Source organism: Sorex araneus, chromosome 5 (assembly GCF_027595985.1).
Source record: "Sorex araneus isolate mSorAra2 chromosome 5, mSorAra2.pri, whole genome shotgun sequence".
Lineage (NCBI taxonomy): Eukaryota > Metazoa > Chordata > Mammalia > Eulipotyphla > Soricidae > Sorex > Sorex araneus.
In genome coordinates, this window is record NC_073306.1 from 83,040,950 (window position 1) to 83,063,500 (window position 22,551).

Here is a 22,551-nt window from a genome sequence, read left to right on the forward strand (position 1 = left end):
CATTGTGAGACTTGTTACTGTTTTTAGCATATCGAATATGCCATGACTTGCCAGACTCTGCCGTGCGGGCAGGATACTCTTGGTAGCTTGCTGGGCTCTCCAAGAGGGATGGAAGAATTAAACCCAGGTTGGCCTTATGCAAGACAAATGCCCTACCTGCTGTGCAATCGCTCCAGTCCATTTCACAGTATGATAAAATATTAAATCATTACATCACACACAAATAAGTGAAATTAATATTTCATATGTCAAATATAGTGCAATAAAAATAACAGTAAACAGTAAATGTTGCTTGTCATGTATCCCAAACTATTATCCTTTTTTAGCAAACATTAACAATTTAGTCTTAATTTGAGAGGTAATATCCCTAGTTTTGCTGCCCATACTTTACAGATTCAGAAATAAAGACACAGGAAGGTTATTTAACTTACCTAAAAGGAATAGAAGCAGGCTAAGGAGATGGTGCTCAAATCTCACACTCTGATGCATCACCTTAAAGACACCAAGATTGACAGAAGTTGAGTGGCTCACTTAGATAACTCAGCCAGAGAGATCATTGAATTTTCCAAGGAGAAAGCACCTGCTATATGCCCTTGAAAAGACAGGCATTTCACATTTTTCATTTATTCCACTAACATATATTGAACACTGAGTCTGTTCTATGTACCATGCCAGAAATGAGAGAAACACTGGGCAGACTCAGAAACCTACTGCCGAAGAGACCATATGTCCTGTGTCCTGTGAAATATGCTTATCTGAATTGTCAACCTCTGAGCAGGGGGCCTTTCAAAGCTTAATCTACCGCTACCTCATATAAGTGGGCTCATTATATCCTAAACCTATTCTAGAGTTTCCTCTTGACTGACACTAATTCTTAGCATTTCAGGAAAACATGGTGGAGTTAACTCCACAGGCAAGGCCTTTTATCTTACCTGCATCTACATGTTGGCCCATTCATTCAACATTAATTGTACATGTACAATGTGTTAAGAAATTTTGCATTTTGGCTTACTTATAACTCAAAATGAAAAACTTGAGAATGACTCAATAAAATTTTAGGCAAGTCACATTCTACTCCCCTTTCTTGGGATTAAGTATATTCTGACATTTAATTCCCACTTTGTCAAATTTTAGCTTAAATATCATTATCTCTGAAAAATCTCACTGGTCTCTATTTTATCTCACCTGCAGAAATAACCATAAAAAAACACAATTTCTGGTAATACTAACAGTTAATCCTTAACATAAAATTGCTATGTACTAGCCACTGTTCTAAGTGAAAACCGATTGTCTACTTATAAAAGAAATGACACAGAAGGGTAAAAACATTAGCAAAGGTGACACATCTAGTTTTGAACCCAGAATCTATTAAAAATGTCACATACGTACATATATATGTATGAGAGCAAGTGAGTGAGTGAGAGAGAGAGAAGGAGAGAGAGAGAAAGAGAGAGAGAGAATTGGTGTGTATATGCTTTTGAACTCCCAAGTTGTTATCAGAGAGCCCTAGGTCACTTTCTGTGAGTCTTAGCCAACCAGCCCATCAGTTCAATGTAAGGATGCTTCTCCAGCCCTGTGGCACTAGGGAATACCTGGGCCACTCTGTGGTACTCAGGAGGTCATGTGTTGCTTTGGTCCAGGTTTGTCACCTGCCCTGACCCCTATACTAAATCCCTGTGCCCTAGAACTATATATATATATAGTTTTATATATATATATAAAAGCAATATATATATATATATTGCTTTTCAGGTCACACCTGAGGATACATAGGGATTACTCCTGGCTCTGCACTCAAGAATTACCCCTGGCGGTGCTCAGGGGACCATATGGGATGCTGGAAATAGAACCTAGGTTGACCGCGATCAAGGCAAACGCCTTACCTGCTGTGCTATTGCTCCAGCCCCTAGAACAATATTTATGATGTATTTTGGGATACGAAAAGAGTATACTACATTAAATACATAACAAAAATTCATGTTAATTAATGTATATGCACCTAATTGTATCCCATTTTTTTCCTGGTGGTGTAAACCTTCTTTCACTCAGAGTTGGAATCTCCTTCAAACCTTCTTGGCTAGCAGCAATATACAAAGACATCTTTGAATCTGACAATATAATTTCAAGGCATGTCAGAATACAAGCTTTATTTAGAGTCCACGTTTGATTAAACTAGGTGTAATAGAATCTTTATATTATAAAAATATTCTAATACATGAAGGAATCTAAGAGCATAAAGATGTTCTTTGTATTATTATCAATTTTCAAAGAATCAAATAAAATGTATAAAAAATTAACATTTAAATTTTTTCAGGGCCAGAGTGATAGTACAGTGAGTAGGACATTTGCCTTGCCAACCCTGATTCAATCTTGGCATCCCATATGGTCCCCTGAGCACTGTCAAGAGTAGTTCCTGAGTGCAGAGCCAGGAATAACTCCTGAACAACACTGGGTGTGACCAAAAAAGTCATCATGATCATGATCATGATCATCGTCATTATCATCATCATCATCATCATCATCCAATTGATCATTGAATTTCTCAAGTGATCTCAGTAACGTCGCCATTTGTCCTAGCCCTGAGATTTTACAAGCCTCTCTTTACTCATCCTTCCCAACGATGCCACATTGGAGGCCCTTTCAGGGCCAGGGGAATGAGATCCAGCATTGTTACGGGTTTTGGCATATGAATACACCATGGGGAGTTTGCGAGGCTCTCCCATGTGGGCAGGAAACTCCTGGTGGCTTGCCAGGTTCTCCAAGAGGGAGGACTAGGCTATAAGATGTCATGGCCGCACGCTTCTGGGAGCTTGGTTTTAAGTCTCTGGATGTTGGCCATTGGTGGGATTACACGGCACCAGGGGCAGTCCCTGGGTGTGACCACCTAGCTACTGGAAAATGGGAAATCTGGGTGGAAGAGGCCCAGTCCTGATCCGAGCAGACTTGGAGGTCTCAGCCCAGGTTCCCACACACCTGGGTTCCTTTGCTGGTACCTTCATGCGTGAGGCTCGTCCGAACGTGTGGAGAGGGGCCTTGAACATGGCTGTGGCTAGGCTCCGGAGGTCTTTGGCTGAGGGAGCTCTGCTTGAGGTGGGAGGGAAACTGGAGCCCACCCCCTCCAAGGGGCCCCTGGAAAGAAAGCAAGAGACTCTTGCCCAAAAAAGTAAAAAAAATATATTTTTATTCAAAGTATCAGTGTGGGGAGAGGAGAGATAAGACAGTTGATAAAGAACTTGTCTTATAGGCTGGTTTGATCTTGGTTTGATCTTCAGCACCACCAAAGTAGGAGTAGTCTTTGAGCATAGAGCTAGGAGTAATTTCTACATACTGCCAGATATAAACAAAAAATGCCAAATGAAAATAGAGTTTCAGTGTAGATTTGTGTTGGCCTATAGAGCTAATAACTGGTGAAAATCTTCAGAGCCTGGTTTTAGACTTCTGATCTGGTATCTGATATTTTTCATCCCCTGACAGAATTGTTTTAGGGATCTGTGGATCTGGCATTGGGCAAACTTAAGAGATGTGATTTTGTTCTGACTTGGCCAGGTTTTGAGCAAAACAATCTGTATGTTCAGAAAGACAGAAGAGTAAGATTTTGGCTATTGTGAACAGTGCTGCAAAGAACATTTAGGTACAGATGTCATTTCTACTGTTCTTTTTTTCATCCTTGGGATACATTCCCAGAAGTGGTATTGCGGGGTCATATGGAAGCTCAATTTATAGTTTTTGAAGGACTGTCCATATTGTTTTCCAGAAAGGCTGGACTAATTGGTATTCCCACCAACAGTGAAAGAGCATCTCTTTTTCCCCACATCCATGCCAGCACCGGTTGCTTTTGTTATTTTGAATGTATGCCAATCTCTGTGGTGTGAGATGATACCTCCTTGTTGTTTTGATTTGCATCTCCCTGATGATTAGAGATGTGGAGCATTTTTTCATGTGCCTTTTGGCCATTTGTATTTCTTTTTTGAGGAAATTTCTGTTCATTTCTTCTCCCCATTTTTTGAAGCTAAAAGCATCCTTAAGGATGAAACAGCACTGACTAAGCAAGTGGAAACAAACATAAAAAATGAGAGTACATCAAACTAAGAAGCTTCTGCACTTCAAAAGAAACAGGGACCAAAATACAGAAAGAGCCCACAGAATGGGAAAGAATATTTACCCAATACCCACCTGATAAGGGATTAATATCCAGGATATACAAGACACTAGTAGAATTGTATATTTTCCCTTTCTGAAGTCACTCTCAAGACCACCAATCTTAAAGAACCCCTAATGGAAGAAGTTGGAATAATTTGAGAAACAGAATCAGGTAATGTTGAATTATATTGGATAGTTATTCAAAGAATAAAACAAATATTGAACTTAGGATAAGCTAATGGGATATTGGCATAGAGTGATTGAGATGTCCACAGTGTTTTTCAAAGAAATAGGTTGTACAGATTACGATTTAAAAAGAAGTAACGTGCAGTCGCCGCTTCTGCAGACTGGTTCAGCCCTTTTGGAAAACAATATGAACGTTTCTCAAAAAATTAGAAAGTGAGCTCCCATTTGACCCAGCAATACCATCTCTGGGGATATATCCCGGAGAAGAAAAAAGTATAGTTGAAATGACATCTGCACTTATATGTTCATCGCAGCACTGTTTACAATAGCCAGAATCTGGAAAAATCCCGAGTGACCGAGAACAGATGACTGGTTAAAGAAACTTTGGTACATCTAAACAATGGAATACTATGCAGCTGTTAGAAAACATGAAGTCATGAACTTTGCATATAAGTGGATCAATATGGAAAGTATGCTAAGTGAAATGACTCAGAAAGAGAGAGATAGACATAGAAAGATTGCACTCATCTGTGGAATATAAAATAACAGAGTAGGAGACTAGCACCCAAGAATAGTAAAAATAAGTACCAGGACATTGGCTCCATGGCTTGGAAGCTGGCCTCACATGCTGGGGGAAAAGGCAGCTCAGTTAGAGAAGGGAACACCAAGTAAAATGGGGTTGGAGGACCCGCTCGGGAAGGGAGATGTGTGCTAAAAGTAGACTATAGATTGAACACGATGGCCACTCAGCACCCCTGTTGAACCACAACACCCAAAAGGAAAGAGAGAACAAAGGGGAATGCCCTGCCACAGAGGCAGGGTGGAGCGGGAGGGGGGGAATGGGTTTGGGGGGTGGGAGGGATACTGGGTTCATTGGTGGTGGAGAATGGACACTGGTGGAGGGATGGGTGCTCAAACATTGTATGAGGGAAACACAAGCACGAAAATGTATAAATCTGTGACTGTACCCTCATGGTGATTCACTAATTAAAAAATAAATGAATTCAATAAAAAAAGAATAAAACAAATATGCATGAATCCAAAGTGATATAAAAGGAAGGAAGGAAGGAAGGAAGGAAGGAAGGAAGGAAGGAAGGAAGGAAGGAAGGAAGGAAGGAAGGAAGGAAGGAAGAAAGGAAGGAAGGAAGGAAGGAAGGAAGGAAGGAAGGGAGGGAGGGAGGGAGGGAAGAAGGAAGTGAGGGAGGAAGGGAGGGAAGAAGGAAGTGAGGGAGGAAGGGAGGGAGGGAGGAAGGAAGTGTGGGAGGGAGATGTGCACAAGCTCATGGGAAATTTAATAAAGAAGTAAGTGAGTAGAGCGGATACCTCCTTACAGAGGTGAAACTTCCTGAATGTGGCAGGGCTTAGTGAAATACTTCCAAACCACAGGATATGGAAGGACATAGAAACTTACAATTCATAATGCTGCAAGTTCTGCTTTAGCTAAGTGATCAAGAGAAAAAGTACTTGTAAAGAGTGATGGGGCTACTACTAACTCTTGACACAATATGATCAGAAATACAATCCACTTATGTTCTTTCTGAAAACCCATTGCTACAGTCCAATCATGAGAAAAACAACAAACTCAGATGGAAGATATCACAAAAATATCCTACCAGTGCCCTTCAAAAGGTCATGAAAACCAGCAAAGTCGGAGAACTTGTCACAGACCAGAGAAAGTAAGGAGAGGAATGTGAGGAGAGGGAGGCAAGTGTAATCAGGTATTTTACATGGGATATTGAGAGAGAAAAATTATATTCATGAGAAAATTGGTGAACTCTGAATAAAATAAGGACTTAGTGATCAATCTTAGTTTTTGAATTTTGGCAAATGTAACACTATGATATGAAATGAGGAAACTGACATTGAGGAAATTGACATTGAGGAATTAAAGTTAGGAAGTACTTAGAAATCTAGATTATTTTAGCACTTTGTCTATAATCTAGTTATTTTGAAATTTAAATTCTGAAATACAGAGCTTTAAATGCTTTTCTTCATATATGAAAAAGATTTTTCATTTTTTTATTGTCACTACATATGAGTATTATTTTACCCGATTAATTGAAAATCTGAACATTGTCCCTGATCCCTGACAAGTCAAGCAGTAAACTGTGGTATTTTCTATTTATAGCTGGAAGGAACCAGTTTTGAGAACAAACTACAGTTCTGACACCAGTCACTGAGACAGTGATGTGACTTAAATGCAGCAATAAAATTTCTAAGCATCATATACACTATTAAAATTTTTATGCAGTGGTTGTAAACATAACTTTTTTGTGTGTTTAACATAATATATAATAACATAAATTTAAACTTGTTCTTTGGTAATTTGAATTCATTCATCAACAAAATTGATTCTCAGAACAAGGAAATATAAAACATGGTTTTAACTTTCCTGCAACCCTTAGTTATTATTTTAGTTATTAACATATATGAAACACTCTTGGTAATAGAATACTGCATCAGTAATAAAATATGTTCCAGTTCATAATCATAAAATAAAAATAGAGACTTATTGAGTTCTTATTCTGTACCATGAGTACATAGGCAAAGCTACGATTCCTAAGTCATTCATAAGCACATTGAGATCTCCTTAAAGTACATAGTATTTTTACCACCTGTTTTCACCAGTGATGAGGCTAAGGCATCAAGAAGCCAAACACCTGACTGAAATCTCATAATCAAGAAGAAGCAGTGTCATCAACATAACGCCTTGTTCTTGAGGTAGCTGAAAAGAGAGAGGTTGCCAGACCAGGTGACAAAGTACCTAGGTGTTATTGACACTATACCTAGGTGTACTAGATTGTGCCCAGGTCCACGATGATCCTTAACATATATGAGAGTCTTGAAAGGAAATGTGTTTTATTCATCTTATTCTGCTACTAAAGCATGGGCATTTCTTGCAACTTATTTGATGTTCAATCCCTAGAAAATGAAAGAGACTATAATGAATCTATAGAAAATGGTTGTTATATAAATATAAATAAATAAAGGCCACAAGACTCAAAACTCTTCCGTGCCTGTTCCCCTCCCCACCCTGGGAGGATCCAGGGTCATTTTTTCACAGCTGAGGTGAGGATGGTATTGTTGAGGATAACGTTCTATTTCTGGGGGCTGAAGACATAGTAAGTACAGTGGGTAGGCTGCTTACCTTGCATGGTTCAATTCCTGACACCCCATATGATCCCCCAAGCCTTACCAGGAGAAATCCCTGAGCACAGAGTACTGATGGATGTGCCTTCCTCTCAAACAAAATAAAACTTTCTACTTCTGTCCGTGCATGTCTCTCATTCCTGAAATAATATATTTTCAACTTGACTGAGTTTCCCCAGGAGAACCTCTCCTGGTTCCCCAGAGCAGGGTCAGAGTTTCCTCCTGTAAAAAGGGACTGGCAGGCCCTTTTTACCTTGTTTTGGGCTTCCTCTTGATTCTTTAATCTATCCCACCAAAATGATAGTTTATTGATTCTGGCTGACCATGATACACCTTGCACTGGGAATGCGTCTTTTTTAAAAAAAAAAATTTTTTTTTTATTGAGGCAATGTGTCTTACATAGTTGTAGAGTCAGTATGTATTATCAAGATATTCTTGAAGAAATTTAAAATTTTACATTTAAGTTCTAGTACCCTAATATTTTTATGATTCATTTTCCAGTAAAACCCTGCCGGGGCTATAACATACTCATCAATACGTCTCCTACTCAGATCAAAGCTTGTCTTTTCCTCCGTGACAGATGAGTCAAGTTATTTTCATAAGTGCTAGACAGGTTATGTGATGTGTTACGGGTCAGTGAGTTCATACTATATAGTCTCCTGGAGATGGTAGGGACCAGAACACAGCTCTTCTGCATTGGACTAGAAGGTCTCCAACTCTGGAGTGGTTCAGATACATCCTTGGATTGTGTGAGTATCGACAGGATTGTGGCCTTGCCTGAAATCTAGAGGGAGAAAATCATCATATTATTGTGGTCTGGTATAGATTGTGGTTTCCTAGAATGATAGAGGCTATAAGCTTCTGAAAATATAAAGACTAATGTCACCAGGAGCTATTCAACATATGAAGATGTCAGACCAGTAATTAAATAACTCCATAAATATGGACTTTTATCACTGGGGATTCTCTTACTGTGGGTAACAGGCTACTAGGCATTTAAAGATTCTTCTACTTCCCCTTTAACTTCATTAAGGTGGCCAGCTACACTCATAGAAACATTTTACTGAACTTTTCAGCACTGGCAACCGTCCTGAATCCAGAGAAATGCATCCTTGCAGTCTACCAAAGCAGGATTCAATGCTACTATGGGTGTCCTTGCTGACCCTAGGTAAGTACGGGAGCCTTTGCTCTAGAACCCTGAAATTACTCAAGCCAAAGGTGTTTTTATGTGGGCTGCTGGACAAATACACATCATTTTCATGTACTAACAGTAGAAAAATTAGCACAGAGGGAAAAATGTTATTTAAAGTCATGGTGGGAGGGGATGATTTGTAAACATATATTCTTCATTTGCTTTTTAACAGCCTAGGGAAAGTTCTTCCCCAACACTCCCCTGCCCCCCAATGCCCCAACCTGGCCCCACAATGGACTTGTTCTTTCAAGTCAAAAAATGCAGTTAGATTCAATTAACTCTCTTATTGCACATCATGAAGACCTGAAGTAAAATACAAACTGGTCCTTTGCAAAATGACCAGGTCCAAATTGTGAGCTGATGTAGAAATGATCTGCTGAAATAGTTATTTCACTGTATTCTAAGATCCAAACTGCTTTGATTTTTTTCAAGAGGCATTTGAAGGGAAGAAATAAGTTTTGCTTTCCCCCCACCCCACTGTTTCTCTGCTACTTGTCAATATTTATCCAAATTGGGCATCATTTCCCAATACCTCATGACAGGGAAGTAAAGACCAGTGAGTTATTTTTAGACTAAGTATTAATAACACTTGTCTAGTTTCCATTTGTCTCCTGTGGCATATCAAATTTAGTAAATCTTGAGTGAATGGCTCTGTTGGGAAGAGCACAGTGTTGGGCATTCCAGAGGAGACAGGGACAGAAGGCATTGGTTCTGCCTTCAAAGAGCAGAAAAGCAAAGCACAAATGCAAGAAAAGTTGACTTGATGATACAACAAACCTACTTCAGGGGCCGGAGAGATAGCACAGCCGGTAGGGCGTTTGCCTTGCATGCGGCTGACCTGGATTCGATTCCCAACATCCCATATGGTCCCCCAAGCACTGCCAGGAGTAATTCCTGAGTGCAAAACCAGGAGTAACCCCTGAGCATCGCTGGGTGTGACCCAAAAAGCAAAAAAAAAAAGAAAGAAAGAAAGAAAGAAAGAAACCTACTTCACAATGGGTTGTAGAACAATGTGTGATGATACTAATTAATACATGCTGAATACTGTGTAAGATCACTGTCACTGTCACTGTCATCCCATTGCTCATCGATTTGCTCAAGCGGGCACCAGTAACATCTCCATTGTGAGACTTGTTGATACTGTTTTTGGCATATCGTGCGGGTGAGATACTCTCGATAAGCTTGCCGGGATCTCCGAGAGGGGTGGAGGAATTGAACCTGGGTCAGCTTTGTGCAAGACAAACGCCCTACCCGCTGTGCTATCACTCCAGCCCCTACTGTGTAAGATACTCTTATAAAAATATATCATGTATTAATTTATTTAAACTTTTAACAATAAAGGATTGTCACTGTTGTAAATCCCATTTTACAGATAAGGAAACTAAGATACAGAGTTGATTTCTTGCCACAAGTTTTATTCAGTGCTACAGTGGCAGAATCAGAATTCAAAGCCACAAATGTTAAAGATATACTTGTAATTGCCTCATTCTGCATATTCAGTGATGAGTCATAAAATGAAAATTGTGTTTGTTTATTTGTTTTATGAGGGACATACCAAGAAGAGCTCAGTGTGGCTCTGGTTGGGGCCAACCAACCTTTCCCTAATTCTGGGGATCAGGTGGTACAAAGGATCAAAACCTCTTGCTTTACACATGTTAGGTATTTGTTTTACCAGTTGAGCTATCCACCCTGCTCGTGTGGTAAATGTTTGAGTATAGAGAAAAGGGAAGAGACTAAACAAGGATGCTTCAACCTAGAAGCATGCAAAAGACTACCTGAATGAGCTAGGATTTCATCTGAACCTTAATGCCTGGATGCGACTTTACTGAAAAAAGAGAATTAAGTATTTTTGGTGTAAAGAGACCAAACTCAAATCCCAGCATTGTAACATTGCATTTTTTAAATTTGCAGTAGGGACCAGGAAGAGAGCACAGACTTGGGGCACATGCGTAACAGGCATAAGATAGGGATTCGATTTCTGTCACTACCTGGTGTTCAGAGCACAACTGGGTGCATCCCTAGGAGTCTCAAAGGACCACCTGGGCTGGCACCACAGAGCCCACAAAACATTACAACCTTAGGCCCTGGCAATAAGTTGTCAGTGTGATTGACAAGAAATTACCCCCGTACCCTCCAAGAGCACTGCTTGAGCTCCCAACCTCAGGGGAAAAAATTGAAGCAAAAACCATTATCAGAGAATTAATTATTTAATTAATTAAAAGACTGGGTACAGAAAAATAGTGGATAGAGTGCTTCCATTGCATTCTATCAACCTGGTTCAATCTGTGGCATCCCATTCAGTTCCCTGAGCTCTGCCTGGGGTGATCTCTGAGCACAAATCCAGAATAACTCTGGGGCTGGAGCAATAGCACAGTGGGTAGAGCATTTGCCTTGCATGCGGCCGACCCGAGTTTGATTCCTAGCATCCCATATGGTCCCCTGAGCACCGCCAGGAGTGATTCCTGAGTGCAGAGCCAGGAGTAACCCCTGTGCATTGCCGGGTGTGACCCAAAAAGCAAAAAAAAAAAAAAAAAACAAAAAAACAAAAAAAAAATCTAGAATAACTCTGAGCATTGCCAGCTGTGCCCCATCCCAATAAATAAATATATATATATTTTTTCTTGTTGGATCATACCCAGTGATGCTCAGGGGTTACTCCTGGCTCTGCACTCAGGTAGCATTACTCCTAGCGGTGCTTAGGAGACCCTACGGGATGCCAGGGATTGAAGCCGGGTCAGCCGTATGCAAGGCAAACTCCGTACCTGCTGTACTATCACTCCAGCCCCTAAATAAATGTTTTAAATTAAGAATCTGGGGGTACTTTTCCAGTTCCAAGTTAACATATGACAAAACAAAGTCTTGGAGGTTTTGTACAGCTTGTCTATGGTCACATAGCTAAACGTTTTTTAAAACGTTATTTAAAACTCACCCACAGCCTGAACTTTTGGCCACAGTCTTAGCTTGCTTTTCCATGGTTGGGGAAATGGGACGTGTTTCTCTTCCTAACTGGAAGTCAAACGTGAGTGGGGCATTATCAGGGTGGGATGGGTCAGGAGTCCTCGCCTCATGCTGACGCCTGGTTCTCCACTCTCTTGCAGCTGCACTCTGCGAACATTTTGGTAAGTCTCTCCTTCCTTTTTGCTTTTTTTGCTATCTTCTTCTCACATAAGAAATGGTCTTGTTTCTTCATCCCATTCCTGGGACGTCAAGCATGGGAAACTTCACTCAAATTGACTCTGACTGTAAGAGTTTGTAGACTCTCTTACGTCATACCTGCCATTGTTCTGAAAGTCCTTAGAGATACAAAAGTACCAAGCATGGAATTCAAGGGGGACTTTAGCCAACCTGACAGATGCATTGAATCCTAGGGAATGATAGACATAAGCTCTTATCTTGGGAAAACTAGAGAGTTTGTTTCCTTCCCTATGTTTCTTAACTCCACCTTCAGAGAACACTCCCCTGCATAGTTTATGCCGAATATCAGTCCAATTGCTTTGAGAGATATCTTTTTTTGTTCATAGTTCTAATCATCTGAGATCCCAGCCTACTGGTCAATCAAAAGCCCAAGCCTATTATTGGACAACTGCCTGCAGGTGTTTGAAAATTGTTTCACAATTCTGCTTGAGTCTGTCCTGAGGGCTATAAGCTGTTACCCAAAGTCAGTCAGTCAAAGCTACTGACTCTGGGTGTCCACTTGGACTGCTCTTTCTAGATTTGCATTGCCTTCCTTCAGTGCTGTAGGCCCAGGCCATTACCCACAAATCCCTGTCTAAATAGGATTGCATTTCATCAGGAGTTGTGTAAGGGCTTAGGGAAGGAAGCATAATACAGATTGTGCCTTACCTCGCTGCTAAACTCAGAGGGCCAGAGTTCAGTCCCTGATAGGGTATCACGTCATCACTGTCATCACTGTCATCCCGTTGTTCATCAATTTGCTTGAGCAGGTGTCAGTAACATCTCCATTTGTCCCTGTCCCATGCTAATGTAGCCCAATGGCATCTGCTTGCTCCAGGAACATGAAGAGCTTAAGATTTTGGCAGCCTTAAGTGAAATGAGTCAGAAAGAGAGGGACAGACATAGAAGGACTGCACTCATTTGTGGAGTATAGAATAACATCACATGAGGCTGACACCCAAAGACAGTAGATACAAGGGCCAGGAGGATCGCCCCATAGCTGGAAGACTGCTTCATGAGCAGAGGGGAGAAGGCAGATAGAATAGAGAAGGGATCACAAGAAAATGATGGCTGCAGGAACCAGTTGGGATGGGAGATGCATGCCAAAAGTAGATAATGGACCAAACATAATGACCTTTCAGTGTCTGTGTTACAGGCCATAATGCCCAAAAGTAGAGAGAGAGTATAGGGAATATTGTCTGCCTTAGAGGCAGGGGGAGGGTGGGAAAGGGGGGGTATACCCAGGATATTGGTGGTGGGGAATGTGCACTGGTGGAGGGATGGGTGTTTGATCATTGTGAGATTGTAACCCAAACATGAAAGCTTGTAACTATCTCACGGTGATTCAATAAAATTAAAAAAAAAAAAAGATTTTAGCAGTCCTTACTATTTTCGCACTCCTTACTAGTCCTTCCCAACGCTGCCGCATCAGGGGCTCTTTCAGGGTCAGGGGAATGAGGCCCGTTATTGTTACTGTTTTGGGCATATTGAATACGTCACAGGTAGCTTGCCAGGCTCTGCCATGTGGACGGGGTACTCTCAGTAGCTTGCCAGGTTGTCAGAGAGGAAAAACTGTGTCGCTCTGTTCCGAGAGCTTTGTTTTATAATCTCTGGATCTTGGCCTCGGATGAGATTACATGGTACTAGGGGCAGTTTGTGGGTGTGACTAACTACTGGAAAATGGGGACCTGGGTGGAGGAGGCCCAGTCCTGATCCGAGCAGGCCTGGAGATCTCAACCCCAGGTCCCGCATACTTGGGTTCCTCTACCAGTTCCTTCATGTGTGAGGAGAGTGGCCTTGAGAATGACTATAGCTGAGTTCTGGAGGTTTTCAGCTGCTGGGGTTCTGCTTGGGGCAGGGAGAGAGACTCAAGCCACCCCCCTCCGAGGGACCCCAGTGGAGACATCGGGGGCAGGAGATTCCCTATCAGGGTCAGAGTTGCCTTGCACGTGGCCAACCCTGATAGGGTGTTCCCCCCAAACTAGCAGGCCCTGCACCAACATAAAGATCATTGCCAGCAGCGGCAGGGCAACTCTTTCCTCTACTCCCCAGCTCCCATTCCCTACTGCCAGCACCACTGCAGCGGCCCCTATACATTTAAAACAATCCCTGTCTCCTCCTGAAGTCACCACCACACAGCAAAGAATTCTGCTGCATGAAAATTTTTACTTCACATAAAATACACCACCCTATAAAGTTCCCTTCCAGGAGGAAGCAAAATAGTCACACAAAAAAGTTTTTATTAAATGAGGAGAGATAAAGAGATGGAAATGCATATTCAAGAGAGAGCACGGGCTTGAGAGGACAAGAGTGCTGAAAGGATTTCTGGAGCTTTAACACAATTTCTCCAGATGGCTTTTCTCTGAAGTTTTGTAGACATAGAAATTAACAAGGGTGTCATCACAGGAAAGCCTTGCACTGTTGATGGTCTTCTCATAATCTTATCTCTTGCACTGTAGATCTCTCTCTGGGTGCAGTCTTGGATTTCTGCATCTGAGTAGTGCCTTAGTTGTGCTCTCTAAAGAGTTCATGATTTGCATGTCAAAGGGGTGTGGTCTTCATGCCTTTGGGCTACTTCAGGACTGGGCATTTTGTTTGTTTGTTTATGAAAGTTTATTTATTTATTTAAGATCATGTAGCTTTTTAAAAATTGAATCACTATGAGATAGACCCTTTAAATTGAATCACTATGAGATAGACCCTTACAAAGCTGTTCATGATTAGATTTCAGCCATACAGTGTTCCAACATCCATCCCTCCACCATTGTACATTTTCCAGCGCTGGTGTCCCCACATTCCCTCCCATAAGCCCCATCTCCCACCTGCCAGCCAGCCTCTATGGCAGGCACTTTTCTCCTCTCCCTCTCTCTCTTTCTCTCTCTCTCCTCCCCCTCCTTTTGGGCATTGTGGTTTGCAAAAATAATACTGAAAGGTTATTAAGAATACCCCATTGTTCTGCGTGATCACTCCCAGACACTATTGTTATAATGGTCTCTTCTCTATCTTACCTACCCTCCACTCCACATACACTGTGGTTGATTCCCACCATTGATCATAGTTCTCATAGGAGATCATAGTTTTCCTAGCCCCTGTTTTACCTGACCTATGGATATTAGTCATCTACTATAATTTTTTATATACCACAAATGAATGCAGTTATTATATATCTGTCCCTCTCCTTCTGACTCATTTCACTCAGCATGATACTCTCCATGTCCAACCATTTGTAGGCAAATGTCATGACTTCATCTCTCCTAACAGCTTCATAGTATTCCATTGTGTAGATATGCCATAGTTTCTTTATCCATTCATTTGTTCTTGGGCACCAGGTTGTTTCCAGTTTCTGGATATGATGAATAGTGTTGTAATGAACATAGGTGTGCAAATGGTGCCTCTTCTGTGTGTTTTTAGGTCCCCAGAAGTGGTATTGCTGGGTCAAATGGGAGCTCAATTTCTAGTTTTTGAAGGACTGTCCATATTGTTTTCCAAAAAGGCCGAACCAGTCGGCATTCCCACCAACAATGAAAGAGAATCCCTTTCTCCCCACATCCATGCCAGCACTGGTTGCTCGTGCCAATCTCTGTGGTATGAGATGATATCTCATTGTTGTTTTGATCTTCATCTTTCTGATGATTAGTTATGAAGAACATTTTATTATGTGCCTTTTGACCATTTGAATTTCTTTTTTGAGAAAGTTTCTGTTCATTTCATTGCCCCATTTTTTGATAGGGTTGGATGGTTTATTTTTTTTCTTGTAGAGTTCAACCAGTGTCTTGTATATCCTTGATAGTAACCCCTTATTAGAGGGGTTTGGGCGAATAACTTTTCCTGTTCTGTAGGCTCTTTGTATCTTGGTCACTGTTTCTACTGAGGCACAGAAGTTTCTTAGTTTAAGGTAGTCTAATTTGTTTATCTTTACTTCTACTTGCATGGTCAGTGGCATTTAATCTTTGAAGATATTTTTAGCTTCAATATTGTGGAGAATTTTGTCGATCCTTTCTTCAATGTGCCTTATGGATTCTGGTCTGATGTTGAGATCTTTAATTTACTTTGATCTGACTTTTTTGCATGGTGTTAGAGGTCTGAGCGCTCCCACCCTTTTTTTTTTTTGCATATAGCTTTTCAGTTTTATCAGCACCACTTGTTAAAGATGTTTTCCTTGCTCCACTTCATATTTCTTGCTCCCTTATCAAAGATTAAATTGTTGCATATTTGAGGGCGTATGTCAGGATATTCAACCCTATTCCATTGGTCTGCAGGTCTGTCTTTATTCCAATACCATGTTATTTTAATTATTACTTCTTTGAAGTACAGTTTGAAGTTGGGGAGGTAATGCCTCCCATCGTTTCCCCCCCCAAGATTTACTTTAGCTATTCGTGGGGGTTTATTGTTCCGTATGAATTTCAGAGTGTTTGATCAAATTTTTTGAAAAAAACATAAAGGGTATCCTTATAAGGATCACATTGAATCTGTATAATGTTTTGGGGAATCTTGTCATTTTGACAATGTTAATTCTCATTAACATTGCCATGAGTAAGGGATGTGTTTCCATGCCCTCATGTTCTCTTTTATTTCTTGAAGTAGCATTTAGTAGCTTTCTTTGTACAGGTCCCTCACCTCCTTAGTTAAGCTGATTCCAAGGTACTTGATTTTCTGAGGCATGATTGTGAATGGAATTGTTTTTTTCATATCACTTTCTTCTCTTTCATTATTTGCATATAGGAAAGCCATGGGCTTTTGGGAATTGATTTTGTAGCCTGACACTTTACTATATAACTCTATTGTTTTTAGGAGCTTCAAAGTAAAGGCTTCAGGATTCTCTAAGTATAGTATCATATCATCTGCAAATAGTGAGAGTTTGATTTCTTCCTTTCCTCTCTGGCTGTCCTTAATATCTCCCTCATCCCACCCCAATTGCTGTGGCAAGTGCTTTCAATACTATAATGAATAGAAGTAGCAAGAGTGGGCATCCTTGTTTTGTCCCGGATCTTGGAAAGACTTTTCATTTATTCCGCATTAATAATAATGCTGGGACCCTCCACCGAGATGTGATCCGGGGAGCCGCACATGTGTGGCCTCACCGCAGCTGCACAAGCATGATTCCAGAGGCCAGCTAAACTACTTTTGATACCGGCAGCTCCTTGCAAAATGTCTCCAGACTGAGAACTAAACCTCAGCCCCATGCCTGCCCAGGAGGGGGAAAGGTTTTTCTCTCTCACGCCTTTTCCTTGCGGGGGTGAGGGGAGAAGGGTGTGGCGACTGCCATATTATGAGTGAGGACCACAGGACCACAGACGAGAGTTACAAGCTTGCAATGATGCAATTTCTGGAAGAAATTTCCCTGGACTTAGTTGCTAAAATACAGAAATCCAAAACCTCATTTCTCTTCACATCAGGTCTGACTCTAGTGGGGAACTCCTAACAATAACAGTGAGTATTTTTTTTAATATTTAATGTAACCAAAGTAAAGAGAAAGTAAAGTGAAATTTATCAGTTACACAGGTGGAATGGGGGGTTGGAGGGATGGGAGGTATACTGGGGTTTTTTTTGGCGGTGGAATATGTGCGCTGGTGAAGTGATGGTTGTGTTAGCATTGTATAACTGAGACTTAAGCCTGAAAGCATTGTTATCTTCCACGTGGTGATTCAATTAAAAAAAAATTCAAATGAGAAGAATACCCACTCCTCTCCCTCTGACAAATTCTATATAATTATTTTAAATTATTGATTTACAAATAGAAGCCAAAAGGTAAAAAAAATAACAATAATGCTGGGCCCTGGGCTTGTGGTAGATGATTTTTTGACTCATCTTCATGCTCACTGATTCTGTCTTTGTCTGTTGTCATTCTACTGTTGAGAGCACACACTGAATTTTTTTTTTATTTCATCTACCATTTTCTATTAGTGACACTTCTGTTTGTACTTTTCTTATTTCTGCTCTCATTTCTTCCGGTTGACTGTTCATTCCACTGTTTCTTTTATATCCTCCTGTATTTTATTAGGTGTCTATCCCACTGTTTCTTTGAACTCATTGACCATCATCACCATTTCATCTCTGAATTCTTTATCAGAGAGATTGTATATGTGGGTACTCCATGTTGAGGCTTCAAGGCTCTTATCTTCATCTACTCCTTGCAGTGGGGACCTTCACTCTTTCCCCATGTTGCTGTAGTAGTATGGAGGTGGATCCAACAGTGTCCCCCTCTCACTGCCATGGAAAACTCTGATGAGCTCCGTCAATGGTGGTCTCTTTCCCCTTCAAAGAATTACCTTCCTCTTTGGTACTCCTGTGTGACTTATGTGGGGCTTCTAGTGCAGCTTCAGGGAATGTGTTCTTTTAGATTAAGTTTGAACAGATTCTTGTGTTCATTGTTATTTTGGTGAGTTTGGGGAGTATTTTGATTGGAATAGGTGGGTGTGAACTGTTGGCCTAATGTGGTTGGGGTAGCCAAGCTGCCCTCGTAAAAGTTAGGTAAAGGAGGTGAGATATGAGTCCAATGCACTATGAAAGAGAAGGTTGTTTTTGTTTTTTGTTTTTATCCTGAGGATCCATCTAGATGCCTTTGAAATGGTTCACAACAGCTTGCTCTAAAATATGCTCTTGTTATTTCTGCATAGTAACAGAAGTTCTGCCTGCTTTAAAAGTTTTCATGTAACACTTGATCCTAAAATTATATGGAACAGGCCATCTCCTTTTAGCTTTTATTATTTTCCCAAAGTACATTTACCAGGGGGCTGGAGCAATAGCACAGTGGGTAGGGTATTTGCCTTGCACACGGCCAACCTGGGTTCAATTCCTCTGTCCCTCTCAGAGAGCCCGACAAGCTACAGAGAGTATCCCGCCTGCACAGCAGAGTCTGGCAAGCTACCCATGGTGTATTCAATATGCCAAAAACAGTAACAACAAGTTTCACAATGGAGACATTACTGGTACTCATTCAAGCAAACTGAAAAACAACGGGACGACAGTGCTACAGTGCTACATTTACCAGGATACTCCTACTTATCTGCCTGCAACAGGAGTATTACCTTTACTTTTGGGTGTAACTAAATGATTTACCAGGCAATTCTTTCAGAAAAAAAAAAGAGTATTTTAAGTTTTGAACTTGAGTCTCTTGCCCCCGCGTCTGGCTGTCTTCACTGGGGCCCCTTGGAGAGGGTGGGTTGAGTCTCTCTCCTCACCCCGAGCAGAGCCCCGGCAGCCAAAGCCCTGTGGAGCCCAGCCACAGCCATACTCAAGGCCACTCTCCACATGCTTGGATGAGCCTCACGCATGAAGGAACTAACAGAGGAACCCAGGTGTGCGGGACCAGGGCCTGAGATCTCCAAGCTTGCTCGGATTGGGACTGGGCCTCTTCTGCCCAGATCCCCCATTTTCTAGTAGCTAGGCGGTAACATCCACAAACTCCTCCCAGTGCCATATAATCCCATAAACAGCCAACATCCAGAGACTAGAAAAACCAATAAATTTTTTTAAAAAAACAAACAAACAAAAAAATACCACAACAAGCTCGCAGAAGCTAAGCAGCTGTGTGACCTCTTATAGCCTAGTTCTCCCTCTCAGAGAACCTGGCAAGCTATTGAGAGCTTCCTGCCCACACTGGAGAGCCTGGCAAGATCCCTGTGGTGTATTCATATGCCAAATACAGTAACAATGATGGGTCTCATTCTCCTGACCCTGAAAGAGCCTCTAATGCGGCACCATTGGGAAGGAGGAGTAAAGTTGAGGCTGCTAAAATCTCAGAGCCAGGATGAATGGAGAACTTACTGGGCCTGCTCGAGCAAATCGACAATCAATGGGATGATAGTGATAGTGATAGTGAACTTAATAAAAGCTAAATACACCTCAGCTCTAAAATGTGGATGAGGGCCAGAGCGATAATATAGCAGGAGGGCATTTGCCTTCTGTGCTGCTGACCCAGGTTCCATCCCCAGCATCTCATATGGTCCCCTGAGCACCACCAGGAAAAATTCCTGAGTTCACAGCCAGGAGCAATCCCTGGGCATTTTTTGGGTGCGACCCAAAAAGCAAAAGATATAATAAAATAAAATATGGGCGAGGAGCTAGAGTGATAGTACAGCTGGTAGAATCTTTGCCTTGCAGGATGCCAACCTGGGTTAGATTCAGGCATCCCATGATTCAGGCATCCCATGAGTCCTGCCAGGAGTAATCCCTGAGCTCAGAGCCAGAAGAAAGCCCTGAACACAGCTGGGTGTGGCCTCAAAGCAAAAAATAAAAATGTGGACAATACTCTTTTCTTGAGCATAAAGGTCCTCAGAAGGGAAGAAAAAAGCCACTTAAAATGGTACTATACTTTAAAAAATTATATTAAATTTCACACAAAATTGAGATTTTTATTTTTAAAGTGTAAAACAACACAAGGAGAAGTGATATGCTTTATGCTCTATCTTGCAGAATTAAAATCACCACAGGCAAATTATAGAACAAAACATAGACCTAATATTGACTTTTTAAACTGGGGAATCTGGGTGCAGTAAAAAAATAAATAAATAAAAGTGAAATGTGGATTTCAGTCTAAGTGACTGTGCTTGGGGCAGAAATTGGAGAGATTTGTGAAAAAGGATTTTCAACTCCCTCCTTTCCACCTTTTCAATTCTCTTTTCTTATCTCACTCTAAATTAAAAAGGCCTTCCCCAACCTTATCTTCCCTTAATCTACTTCTAGCTTCAAAACTTTGGAATACCTTGCCCTGAACTGACTCGTGTTGAGGAGTGCGTGGACTAACTTTCAGAAACCAAGCAAGTGTTCTCCCTGTCACTGATTTCCCTTCAGTGCTTGACAGACCTTGCTCTCTTACACTGGTCGGAGTTTGTGAGATGGCCGAGTCCCCCAGAACTTTTACCTGCTTCGTGAGTTGGTGCCACCTCCTGCAATCTGAAATACCATGTTGTCATTTATTTTCATTGTATGCCAGTGAAAGAACGGCCTGTTAAATCACTTGCCTTTCAGAAGATTGGATAGTAGCATTAAAGGAGGAAGATTTCCAATAAAAAGATGGATATTTACAAGTGAATAATTTGGGTTGAATTACTTTGGTTGTGTCAGGGAAGATAAACTTTCCCTTTCTAGTCTAGGTTATAATGGGGACTTACAAATTCTACTAATAGAACTCAGTAGAAAGAGAAAATCAGCTGCACTACCTAGTGAGCTGCATAGAAAAATGTGACTAGAGGAGGCAGTTGAAATTTGGGGTTGATATACCATCTGAAGGGGAAATGGGAAGGAAGAAGGCACTGATAGTAAAGAACGAGACTTCTAAGTAAACAGGTCATTGGAAAATAAAAGCCACGATAGTTATTTGACATGTGTGTTTATTTCATTGTGGCATATATTTCAGGCTCTGGTGACGAGAGGCAATTTTCTGCTTGCTCGGAGGAACATCATTTTATAACTATTGAATTTTGGGGGGAAGCCCAGTTTTTAGGAGGTCAGCATAAAAGAACAAGCACTAACATGACTGACATGCCCACAGCAATCTGGTGAGACTGTAAAACAGAAAAAAAAAAAAGCTTACACATTTATAGAGACAAGATATAACTGACTACAAACTTGTTTAGAGATTAAACCTTAACTAATCTTAAGAGAACTTGAAGGTATATTGGTTATAATTACTTCATCCTAACTTTAATATTATTTAAAGAGAACATCCATGTTAGGTAATAATATTTTGTTTGTTTTACTTGTTTTAAATTTTTTAATTGCTAGAAGTTTTATAATTTAAATATTGATAACTATAATTTCCCATGTACATAATTGTAACACCACAGCCATTACCAGTGTACCTACTTACCTGCCACTCGAACCCAAAGTCCCTCCCTTCCAATGCTGCACCCCACCCCCAGCACCAATCAATTCAGTTTTGTGGATCAGTTCTCTCATTGTGTTGCCTTTAGCCCTTTATTGCTACATTAGGTCCCACATATGAGAGAGAGAGAAAGAGAGAGAGAGAGAAAGAGAGAGAGAGAGAGAGAGAGAGAGAAAAGAAAAGGTATAAAACTACCATACAAACCAAAGACACCACTTCTTGGTATCTATCCCCAAAATACAAAAACATGAATTTAAAGGGATATTTGCAAACCTACATTTATTGCAGCACTTAGTAGTCAAGTACCAAATGTCAACTAGGAAATTGTTGTTATTGGTTTTTTTTTTGGGGGGGGCCACACCCGGCAATGCACAAGGGTTTCTCCTGGCTCTGCACTCAGGAATTACTCCTGGCGGTGCTCAGGAGATCTTATAAGATGCTGGGATTCAAACCTGGGTTGGCTGTATGCAAGGCAAACGTCCTACCCTCTGTGCTATCGCTCCAGTCTCTGTTTTGTTTGTGTTTTTTTTAATTGAATCACCATGAGAACACTTACAAAGCTTTTCAGTCTAAGTTTCGGTCATACAATGATCAAACACCCATCCCCTCACCAGTGCACACCCTCCACCACCAAGAACCCCAGTATACCCCCCATCCCACCCCTCCCCTGCTTTGCGGCAGATGATTTCCACTTTACTCTCTCTCCTCTTTGATCACATTCAATATTTATAATAAGTCTGGAGGGATTTCTGCCAAAAGCTGAGATTGCTTTGTGTGCCTCTGGGATCATGGCCATTCAGGAGCAAGGAGCCATTCATGGGCGGCAACTCAGGGCCTCGTCCAGGCCGGGAGAGGGGCCTGTTCCACCCCCCATCCTGTGAGG